Source organism: Stenella coeruleoalba (assembly GCF_951394435.1).
Source record: "Stenella coeruleoalba genome assembly, chromosome: 17".
NCBI lineage: Eukaryota > Metazoa > Chordata > Mammalia > Artiodactyla > Delphinidae > Stenella > Stenella coeruleoalba.
Window position 1 is genome coordinate 8,577,021 of NC_137163.1, and position 7,857 is coordinate 8,584,877.

The window sequence follows — 7,857 nt, forward strand, 5'->3', positions numbered from 1 at the left end:
CCCAGGCTGCAGCCAGATCGTCAATTAATTGAATGTGGGTCTTTTTGGAAGTAGCAATTCTTTCTCTCCTGTGAATCTGTGTAAGGGATTGAATGTGGAAGACCACGTGTTAGAGCTCTCACAATCAATGCAGTGATGCTGACTCCCTTGCCTGCTCCAAGGTCATGGAAACCTAGTAGCTATGCTCAAGGGACTCCCATGGTGACTGAGACTGAAGAAACGGGATGTGGGGTGTCATGCTTGCATGAACAAACCAGTCCAGGCACTGAGACTCTGACATGGCTTAAACTTGGGACTTCAGGAAGGCAACACAAGGATAAATGAGGAAAGCTGAACCCATCCTCTGGAGAGAGTCACATATGAATTCTCTGCACAGTTTATTCAAACTTGCTTATCTACAACTCATCAGACTTGCTGTACTATCGATCCACATAACCTTCCAAGCCCCCTAAACAGGAGGTGATGAGAACCTTCCCTCACGGGGAGGTGGAGAGTGTTGTTTTGTGATGTCTGGGCTTGATTTCTCTTCTGTGCGTCCCACCGTATTTGGGGGTGCCCAAGGGCACTCTCAGGTTTGATGATGTACTGCTAGGACTCACAGAAGTCAGAAAAGTTCTTAAGAGTCACATTTACCATTGAGTGCAGCAAAAAGGTAGAGATTAAGGTCAGCCAAGGGAAAAGGCGCAGAGGGCAGAGTCCAGGCACAAGCTCCTGGTTGTGTCCTCTCCAAGCAGACTCACATGGACAGCACTGAATTCCTCCAGCAATGATGTGTGGCAGCATGTATGGAGTACTGTCAACCAGGAAACTCATCCGAGCCGTGGAGTCCAGGGGTTTCGCTGGGGGTCAGTCATGCGGGGACATGAAATGCCCACATGGCTGAGCTCAGTTACTCAGGCTCCAGCCCCACCAGAGGTCAAGCTGACACTGTGTGACCCATGGCGCCCACTACAAATCACCTTGTTAGCTTAGACTACCTGGCATGGTGCAAAGCCCCGGGTATACAAAGACACTTACCAAGCAATACATCCCAAGGGTTTAGAGGTTACGTCCTAGGAACTGTTCAAGGACCAGACCTTTCTTTGGCAGATGCATGGTTCGAATGCCCTCCTGAGTCATCCCTCTACTGCACACTCACACGATGAGCCATCCCCCTCATGGGATCAGGCCCCTGTATGCTATTTCCATGTCTGTGCTTGCTCCAGTATCTCTGTAAATGCTGAGTGTCTACGCAGAGCATTACTAAGCTCTCTCCAGTGGCCCCGTCTGGACCCCTTCGTTCCTCACTGCAGGGACAGCTTCCCTCCACTCACTCACCTCGCACGCTGCTGAGCATCGGCGTTCCCTCCTTTATGATCTATGCCCGCCACTTTCCAAGTAGCATCCAAGTGGAGACAGTTTTCCCCCTTCGGAAGACCCTGAGTGTCCTTGCACGACCAGTGAACATCAGGTTCTTTCGTGAAGGAAGTAGCTCGATGCTTCCCTGTCTGGTCAAACACAGAAAGATTTATTGTTAATCCCCAGGACACCCGAGGGGCCCTCAAAGTTACGCAAATGTCAAGCTCATAAACAGCTGTGGTCGGGCCTCCTAGGGCCTGCGAAGGGCCCCTTGTTTGCAAAGCTGAGGAGGACACAGTAAATTTGCTAAGGCAAAGGCATTCGTACCTGGATAGGAATCAAGAAAACAGCATCATTCATTAAGTGTGGGTTAATCTGACCCGACCCTCTGTGATGGATCAAATTGATATTAATTAGGGACCTTTGGCAGGAAATGATCCCTGAGGTTCCACAGAGAGTAATTTATCATCAGGGAAAGTAGAGGATGAACTGATGGACGACTTGGTCCCGACCCCCGGCTGTCTGCTCGTGTGGAACCCGCCAACCATCCTTTAGGGTTAATGATTACGCACGACCACAACTTTTAAAAGCCCGAGTGTGGGGGACGTCTGAGGCCCACGCAGAGGGGACAAAGGCTCAGAGCACCACATGGGACCGGTTTTCTAGGGTCACACTATCCCAACAGCAGCCACGGCGGGAAGTAAATAGGGCCCAAGGAAAATTGGCCGGAGCCTGGAGTCCACAGCCTCTTGGAGTGTAAGGGGAGGCTGGCCCCTCCTGGGCTGAATAAGTCCTGATGTGGCGGATGCTTAGGGCAATGAGGAGGCCTCAGGGGGTGCTTCCACACTGGCGTTGCTACTCATTTGTGCATATGTGGCCACCAGTGGTTTACTGATGAGGTAGAGAGATAGGACAGTTATGGTGCCCCAGCCAATGAAGGAGACCATGCAGCTACACATGTAACATCCTTAACCAGGATTCTTCCTGGAGGCAAAGCACAGGTGCATTTCTGTCTACTTGACTCAAGTCCAAAAGACTAGCTAAACTAGCAAGAGAAAGAAAGGAAGGGGGAAGGAGAGGGGGAGGGGAAAAGGGAGCAAAAGGGATTCTGTGTGTGTTTCCTAGTCCCACTGCGTATCTCTATGAGTTCGTGTGTGCATGTTGCTATGTCCACCTATTCTGAATAGGTGCCCTGTGTTGGGGGCTTGTGTGAGTGAGGAAATAGGGTGCTATCATAATGCAATCTTAAATTTGAAACTCCCATACAACAGCCTTTTTTCTCTTATGTCTGAGTTCTTGTGAAAACTGATCTCACCCTGCTCCATCAACAGAGAAGGAAAAGGCCAAGGTTCCAGGGATATTGTAGGCCTGTGGTTCTCAATCAGAGGTGATCTGGACCCCCAGAGATATTTGTCTGGCAATATCTAGAGACATTTTTGTTTGTCACAACTTGGGGAGGGGGACTGCTACTGGTATCTAGTGGGTAGAGCCCCAAGATGCCGCTAAACACCTTAAAATGCACAGGAGACCCCAACAGCGAAAACTTATTTGGACGAAAATATCAATAGTGCTAAGGTTGAGATACCCTGTTGTTGGCTATGGGAAGAAGATGAGCTTCTCAAATCCCGAGAAATGTCTAGAACAACACACCTATGCAGATTGTTATTACCCCTTGGCATTGAGCAGAACGTAGGCTCTGGAGATGCTGAAAAGATGAATTTTGCCACATTGATCCATCTACCGCCCTTGACATAATCGTTTTAGAGATGGTGCGTCTTCTGTATTAGTGAGAAAGGAAGGGCGTGGCATAGCTTCGTTCCTCTGTGCACCTGAGATACTGAACAATAATTAATGATCGAAACAAAGCTTCGATGCACAAGGACAACTAATGATTTGAAGAAACCCTTCAGTGGGCTCTGTAAAGGCTCAGCGCTTCCCAGATTTGATCACTGGATGAGCCCTGGTTCTCCAGGAGGCAGTGGTGGAGGGAACAGCTCACAGCCAGGTTCACCTGTAAGCCAAGAGCGGTCCCATCACACGTGCGCTCGGACTAACTCCTCAAACCTCGACAACCCCTGTTTGTCTCATCTGTAAAATGGAGCTAGTGCTGTATCCTACCACTGTCAGGATGATGAGGATAAAATCCTGTCAAAACATTTGTGGTGCCCAATAGGCTTTCAAGAAATGTTCTCTCTCCTTGTTAAATCTGCAAAGGAAACAATTCCCAAGGGGGCTATCAAGGAAAGGGGAAGAACCAGGATTTAATGGGCCCCACTACCATCCATGCCCTTTACCTGGCTCACCTCATTCTCACGGTCCTCGTGGGATTACTCCCCATGGATGTGGAGTCAAGGCTAGGCAGTGACAAGCTCCAAGCTCCATATCCCTCTGGTAATGAGTAAGCAGGATGGGCACTGGAACCTAGGATGTCTGATTTCAAAGCCCCATCTCGCCCTACCCCCCAGCTTGTGCAGAAAAGCCCTAAAGGAAAGAGGTATCAAATTCCCAGGCCGGAGGCCAGGCACATAGAAGAATCACCCCAGAGATCCTCTTGCTGGAAAATTAACTAGACAAAGCCAGCCCTTTTCCTGGACGGAGAGCTCTTGTGAATTTCATGGAACTCCCCTGATGACCCCGAGACATAATCTCTGGGCCTCCAAGCCTTTGAGATGAGGTAGGGTGTGTGGAACAGGGGAGCCATTGTTCTCTAATTAGAGCCTGGGTCTCCTCTGAGGCTCAAGATGGGCCTCTTAATGGAGTCTTCACCTGCTCCAAGCCAGAGCCTTATGATGCCTCCTCCCCCTCAGAGGCAGCCCACCTGCCAGAATCATGAAAGGCTGTCCTCTTGATGTGAGGAGGGGGAGGGGGACCGCATGACTAAGGGTTTTCCCTGGGGTATAAAGGGCTCAGTCCCCATCTTGTTCAAAGCCAAGCATCGTGCACCCAGCAGCTTTCGAGTGGGACCTTCACGGTAGGCACCCCCTTCTCCTGATTGTGGAGGGGGCCAAAAGGAAGGAAGGGAGGGTGGAGGGAGGGCGTTAAGAATGGAGGAAGGGGGAGGGAGGGAGAAAAAGAGGGAGGCAAGGATGGAGGGATGGTAAGGATGGGAGGAACAAAGGGAGGGAGGGAGGATGCTCTCAAGAGGTACCTGAGCCCTGGATGCTACTCCAAGATGTAGCTAAAAACTCAGAGGCACTCAGCTCTTGTACAAAGAGATGTAGTGCCAGAGGACAACGTCTGGTGCATTTACCTGGGGAAAAAATCCAGCACAACACATCAATGAGAGTCCCACAAACCTGTGTGGGCCAACGTCTCTCCCTAGGGCACCTGGTGTGGAAATAGAACCATCATGAGTCATGGGCTGGCCTTACTAAGCACCTAGTTCATGCTAGGCAGGCCCCACCTTGAAGGATTACTCCATTCAATCCTCATGACACCCTGAGGAAGATAAGTGGGCATCTTACTGGCCAGGAAAATAAGTACAAGACAGCTTCAGTGTCTGGCTCAGGGCACTCATCAAGGGAAAGGTGGAGCCTGAGCCCCCTCCCCTGGTCCCCCCCCACAACCCGACTCCACCCCAGGTCTGTCCAGCTAGAAAGGCCTTGCTCTTAGAAACATCCTAGATGAGGCGGAATCAGTCTTCAGGGAACACCTTGGTGAGCCAGGCCTCCAGTGCACGCAGACCAAGGCGAGGCTTGGGGACCCTCAGTCCCACAAGATAGCACTGCCGCAAGGTCCCTGACAGCCCTGGAGGCCTCCTTAGGAAAAGGCTGTTCTCCTCCAGGTGGACACAGCCCAGCCCCAAGGGCACCTGACTCTGTCAGCAGAAGGATGCTGGATTTCAGCAGCGGCCCTGAGTCATCCCACCCCCTGATCCTAATGTGCATGTCCCCCCACTTCAAGTCTCTTTCCCCATTGTTCAAGGCTGAGCCCATGCTGTCACCTCTGGCTGGCTCTGCAATTTCTCTTTTCTTGGCTCCCAGCTGGGGATTGTCAACTGCAGTGTCACACCACACCCCAGCGAGTGGCTGGCCAGCCTGGGGGCCTCCCAACAAGTATTGCCAAAACTCTCAACAGTTATACAGTGAATAAAATTACCAGGCTGCTTATTTGAGATTTAATGATCACCATCGCAGTTGAGGGTAAAACACCTTGCTACCGAGTCCAAGCTCGCTCTGCTCGCCGCACGACAGGCCGATGAATTGGGAGGCGAGGTGTTGAGGCAGGGAAGACGACTTTATTCGGAAAGCTGGCAGATTGATAAGATGACAGACTAGTGTCTCCAAAAAACCATCTTACTGGGGTTTGGATGCCAATTTCTCTTATAGCACAGAGCCGGGAGGAGACGAGGAAGTAAAGTAAAAAGGCCATAAGTTTAGCAAATATCCCCTGGAATAGCCAGCCTCAGGGAAGGGATGTGTTAATTTCTTCTTTCCTGTAGCCATCCACAGGTGGACAGGGTCCGGATGTTTCCCTGAACAAAGGCACTTTAACATTTAGGCAGAGGGGCAGGGTTCCCCGAGGCAGGCCATTACTTATAGACAGTATCCTTTTAGTGAACAAAAGCAGTGGAAAGCAAAGGTTAAAGTAAAAGAAACAGATCCAGCCTGTAGTCAGACTTGCCTCCTCCCTGTTACAACCTGGACCAGAGACTCAAGTCGGACTGGCTGAGCAGTTTGAATCTTGTGCCTGGTGCTGCCATGGTCCCCCTGCCGTGGTGCCTTTGGGCAAAGGTGGCCTTGCAAGTTACTGGACCGCTCTGAGCCTTGGCTCCTCACCTAGAAAGTTCTAGTGTGTCCTTATGAGCCAGTATACGGAGATGCTTGGTGAAGACCCAAGGCAAAGAATGACCCAATCACTGAAAGGTAGTGTTTAAAGGAATGAGGTCCTGGAGTTTATAACATCACTTTTAATTGTGGTAAAATATACGTAACATAAAAGTTACCATTTAAACCATTTTTAAGTGAGCAGTCCAGTAGCGTTAAGTGCATTCACATTGTTGTGCTAACATTACCTCCATCACCTCTAAAACTTTTTCAGGTTTTTCAGGTTTTTCTCTAAAGGTTTTTCAGGTTGACACAGCCCTGCAGAGGGCAAGCGTGGGAGTCCAGCACTGGCGGCATTTCAGCCTCTACTTGCCCACTCAGCACAACACCTTTGCGAAGTGCACAACATATACAACCGTATTCAGCAGCCCTGTGTGTGCCACTGGGGTAGCATGGTCACTCTGGATTACCATTCACACTGTGTCCTAAAAACATGTTCTAAAGCTGAATATGTGTACGTCAATCATCCATCTCACATTCCTTTGGGAGTTAGATTCCCAGGGAGCTAAAACTATTCTATCCTAAATCCCTCTGGTCTTTAAGTTGTTCCTTCCCTATTAAATACATGGTTGACCTGCTTGAGGCAATAGACGTAAGTGACTACTGAAGTTCAATACTGACTGCTCAGATCCCAGGGCAGCTACAGTTGAAATGTGGCAGGTTCCTGACCCCACCCACCTCGCCCCTTCCCCCCAGGCCCTTCCAAAGGCACATTCCTTGCACCGCTAGGACTGCCGCAAAGTATGCAAAAGCACTGTTTGCTAGCGGCAGCGCTGCCAAGCGATGGCCAGATTTGTTCTGTGATGTTGGTACAAAAGTTCAGAGCCAGCCCGCTCAAGAATATCCTATGATATCACTTTGGGTGGAATCTAAAAAAATGATATAAATGAACTTATTTACAGAACAGAAATCGACTCACAAATATAGAGAAAAAACTTGTGGTTTCCAAAGGGGATGGGGGGGAGATAAATTAAGAGTTTGGGATTAACAGATACACACTATGTATAAAATGGCTAAACAACAAGGACCTACTTTATAGTACAGGGAACTATACTCAGTATCTTGTAACACCCTATAATGAAAAAGAATCTGTAAAAGTATACACACACACACACACACACACACACACACACACACATATCTGAATCACTTTGCTGTACACCCAAAATTAATACAACATTGTAAATTAACTATACTTCAATTAAAAAATGGTTAAAAAAATTTTAAGACTGCTGCTCAGAATGCTGGTGGGTCATAACGTATGGGTTGCTCAAAATTCAATTTACAGAAGTCAAACTATAGCACTTGTTAAATTGCCACCCTTTCCCATTCGTCTGTGAACCACTCACAGGTAAGGTGTGTTTTCCTCACTTTGCTTTCCTGGATCCTTGCAATGTGCCTGACCCATAATAAATGACCATTGATTTAGTGAATAAATAAATGAGACCAGAACTATGTCCTCAAGGAGCGCACGGTGAGGTGTCCATTTTACAGATGGATAAACTGAGTCTCAAAGAGGGAACATAATCTCCTTACTGTCGTATTGCTAACAAAGCCGCTGGCAAAGCTGGGACAGAGACACTTTCGGGGCTTTCTCTTTTTCCTGCACTGCATCACGGGACAAACAGCTCCTGTGGGGTCTCGTGTCATGGTTTCTGAAAGCACACTTGCCATATTATGCTGACTTCTCTCC

At 49.0% G+C, this 7,857-nt stretch overlaps 1 protein-coding gene across 3 annotated transcripts in view; it reads right to left on the minus strand.

Moving 5' to 3' along the window:
* EFR3A (EFR3 homolog A) overlaps positions 1-7,857 on the minus strand; it is a 181,217-nt gene that overhangs the window by 44,908 nt on the left and 128,452 nt on the right. For all 3 annotated transcript variants that reach the window (XR_013824491.1, XR_013824492.1, XR_013824493.1), the window contains exon 24: positions 1,318-1,487. The gene's annotated coding sequence lies outside the window, so the exon portion shown is untranslated. The remainder of the gene's footprint in view (positions 1-1,317; positions 1,488-7,857) is intronic.